Genomic DNA, 4,462 nt, shown 5'->3' with positions numbered 1-4,462 from the left:
AAAAAAAAAAAAAAAAGTCCATGAAATCCATTATTTTGTTTTTTTGTTTTGTTTTGGGTCCGGTCGTAGGGCCTGAACTCTGGGCCTGGGCGCTGTCCCTCAGCTCTTCAGCTCAAGGCTAGCGCTCTACCACTTGAGCCACAGCGCCACCTCCGGCTTTTTTCTTTTTTTTTGCTTATGTGGTGCTGAGGAATCGAACCCAGAGCCTCAGGCATGCAAGGCAAGCACTCTACCACTGAGCCACCTTCCCAGCCCCAAATCCATTATTTTGTTCAATTAATTTGGTTAAATAATCTCTTTAAAAGAAACAAAAAAAGGAAAGAAAAAGAAAATGGCACCTGAGTGTCATTCACTTGTTGGCAGCACTCATTATATATATATAATTGTTGCTGATTTGATGCTACGAGATGCTTTACAGATACTGCTTAAATCTCCCCATTTGTGTGTGTGTGTGCATGAGTGAGCACGTGTGTGTGTGCTGGTCCTGGGGCTTAACTCAGGGTGCTATCTCTGAGCTTTTTTGCTGAACACTAGTAATCTACCACTTGAGCTATACCTCCACTTTTGTCTTTTTGATTAGAGATAAGTCTTATGAACTTTCCTGCCCCGGCTGGCTTTGGAAATTGTGAGATTTCAGCCCACTCAGTAGGTAGGATTACGGTGTGAGCCACCCAGGCCTGGCTAACCCTTCCCCCCTTTTTGTTAGTCTAGTTAGAGAATCTAAAAGGATAGAAATTGAGCTTGCTTACTGAGCTTTCTGTGAGACAGAATTTGGTCTTAGACCTGTTTTCATTACAACCTGGTGATGAGGTAAAGGAGTACCTACCTGAGGCCCATCTCCACTTTTTTAGAGATGAATATCAATCTGTAACCTCACTGGCTTCAAAAATGCCTATCTGTTTCTTAAGGACTACTGAGATTACAGGCTTCTTCCCCCTTGCTGAATCCATCGCAACATTTTTTTTCTCCCATGGTACTAGGGTTTGAACTTGGGCTTCATATTCATTCATTGGATCTGGTTTGCTCCCTGATGCTCTATCACTTGAATCATAGTTCTAGCGCAGCTTTTTGCTTGTTATTTTATGGAGATGGAGTTTCATGGACTTCTCTGCTTGATCCTGCTTTGAACTAGGATACTCTGGATCTCAGCCTCCTGCGCACCCAAATTTAAAAATGTGAGCCACCACAGCCTTCCACTTCAACTGAGAGCTATACCTCTCCACCAAAAAGAATCTAAGAGACAAGAATAATGAAGTTCAGTTCACAATTATAGTATGATACACATTTACAATTTTAAATTTTATTTTAAATACTTCACATTCAATTAAATTTAACCATAACCATCAGAGCATTACCACAATAATATGCACAAAGAACTTTTAAGAGACAAAGAAATACAACTGTCAACATGTTAAATGCCACTTAACTATGTAAACAAAAATAAAACCCTGATGCTAAAAAGGTATATATTCAGAGGTAAAATACAGGTATAAAAACATTTAAATATTAACATTACTCACAACTAAATCACATTCTTTGAAACTGAGTACAAATATTAGTACTCTACACCTACAGAATTTCAGAATCCTGTTAAAATCAAAACCATTTCTGGTTTATGATACAGCACGATTCATAAGGCAAAAATATAGGCATTATCATCCAGTTCTTTAATTTCATTTGTATTTTAAGGCAAACTTGGAAATTTTTGCTTTGTATTTTAAAATAAATAGGATTTTATACATGGTAACTTGACTAAATAAACAACAAATTTTATCTAGTTAATATTGAAGACATAGGTATGTAATATAAAAGATATAATAATTTCTCTCTACAGATATAAACGATTTTGACTCCACACATACTACGTTTGTAAACCTTTTAATATTTAATATGTTTTGTACTTATTGTATTCCTCAGTCTTTTGAAATGTGTTTCAACACTGAATCAATAGAGCTTAAATGAAAATCCAATACATATCCAGCCACAGAATCATTAATTAAATTACATCTAATTAAAATGCTATTTACAAAGGAGTAAAAAGGTTCAGAAATAGAACTGGATGTTAACTTGACATATGACATCTTATAATTTCTTAACGTCCTGACTAAAGAGGTTATAGAGGTTATCACAAGTTTATTGAACTTTAAGCAGTATGTTTATTGAAGAATCTGATTTTCCTGAAAATGAGCACTTAGGTGACAATACCAGGAATCCAATACCAAAAGTGAAAATAAACACAATATGATATATACATACATTTTCCTCAATATTAGCCAGAGCCTGAATATTCTACATTTTTTTCTTTCCTATAGTTTTGTTGTTGTTCTAGAAAGTAAATTACCCAATTCCAGGAAATGTAAAGTCCTATAATTATCAGGATTTTCATGATTCATTTTCATGCTTATAGAATTGCTTATAAATAAACTAGATGTCTAATTACTTATGATGTTGGAAGAAAACAGAATCACACTTTGCCATAAAAGTTATTGGGGTATAGGATTACTCCACTATATTTTGTTCTTTTGAGTGAGAACATATTTCTATTTCAACAGATAGACACTGTTTTACAAGCTCTGGGAGTTTCTCATATATCTAGTAATCTCTCCATATATGTCAAAGTATCAAAACAAAAATTCAAAACCTAATGGTATTTTTCTATCACTTGATACACTTCCTATAATTTAATATCATTTATATTTAAACAAGATTACCAATTACAAGTGCAACTTATAAATGCCCTTTAGGTTAAATTTTTAAAAATCTGTTAAGTTCTATTACTACATCCAACAAAAATTACATAGTCAAATATTCCTTTCAAATTAAGTCATTATCTGTCATTGATTTATTTCTGTTTTCCTCTTTCATTCTTTCCAAAATTATTTCTGCATAGTCTTAAATAGCTTTCCTGTCCTTGTCTGAATGTGTATAGTTACGTATAATACAATTAAATCTAGGGATTTATGACCAAGTGTTTGGTCCTTTTTAATAGAAGAAATATGTAGCTTTAAATTCACGACTTGCAAATTATTCATAATAAAACTCCACAGATTTTCAAGAGAAAGCTGTATTATAAACTTTCCAGATCTCAGGTCATATTAGTATCACCGGCTGTTGACCATAGTACAACAGAAATCTCAATATATTTCTAGTTTTTGAATATTTTTTTCTTCCCTTCAGAGGTGGGTGCTCACAATTTGTTCTTTGCTATATGATTCCTACTATAGGTCAAGATGTCTTACATTTAGTCTTCATCAAGATGAAATTTAGAGTTTTAAAAATGATTAGGGTGTACTTTTGAACTCATTTGCAAATGATTATATATTATAAACTACTTTAATAGTGGTATACATGAGTAAAACAAAATAAAATGACTGGTATAAATATTCTATGGTATTTCATTGGTTTAATGTTCATGGTCTTTCATATCCTTTTATTTTGTGGAAAGAGAAGATTAAAAATAGTATAAATGTATTTGTTTAATAATTTGACAAATAAAGGCAACTGAGATGGGGAACTAAGTATGTGATGGAACCTATTTTTAATTGTTTTGCTTTAAACAAAGTTTAGGCTATCCACAATAGTGCACCTTATTTCTATTCAACAGAATTATTTAGATCAATGAAAAAGTTATTGCTATATATCATTATGTTATTCAAACAAGCAACATAAAAAAATTCAGCTGATTTTATTAGTAGCTTCTGTGAGTTCTAAATGAGACTAAAAATCACCTTACAATCTGCACAAATATTCATAAAGCATGATACTACTTTCATGATTAAAGATAACTACATCATTTTGTAGTATATTCTCAAGTCTACAACTAGTAGTTTATGGAAGAACAAGGAGAGCTAGCTACAAATTGCTTGGTTATAGTTTTAAGAAACAACAGGTATGCTAACAATTGAACTTTTGTAATTACAAATGGCTTCTTAATAAGTTTAGGATATTATGGCACTTAAAAATGCAGTATGAAGTTTTTCCTGGGGGTTGGGGGGAAACGCACTGGCCTACAGACTTATAAAGACATAATGAATAGTTAAAAAAGAAAATCAAGGAAATGAAAACAAGATTACTACAGTACCAAACACACAAGTACCGTCATTATAATGAAAATGCAAGTTTTAATGCATTTACTAAAACATGCTAAAATAAACTAACTTCCTTAAAAAAAAAAAGCTGTCCTTGACTACTGCAAACATTTCTTTAGTCAAAGCAGAACCAAATTTAGAACCATTACTGAAGTAAACATCAAGTTCCAGTTTTCTTCAATAACTTTAAAATATTCAGTTACCTAAGAAGTGAACAAACTAATGAATGACTACCTAGTCCTTTATATTTAATGCATATATTTCTGTTTTAAGGATATGAAATCTCTAGCACATGTACGAAAACAAAATGTATCTTCCCTTAATCATTATTTAAAAACCAAGAAAAGCAGGACATAATCCATTTAGATAATTTT

Source organism: Dipodomys ordii, unplaced genomic scaffold (genome assembly GCF_000151885.1).
Source record: "Dipodomys ordii isolate 6190 unplaced genomic scaffold, Dord_2.0 Scaffold16, whole genome shotgun sequence".
NCBI lineage: Eukaryota > Metazoa > Chordata > Mammalia > Rodentia > Heteromyidae > Dipodomys > Dipodomys ordii.
This window is presented reverse-complemented; position numbering follows the sequence as displayed.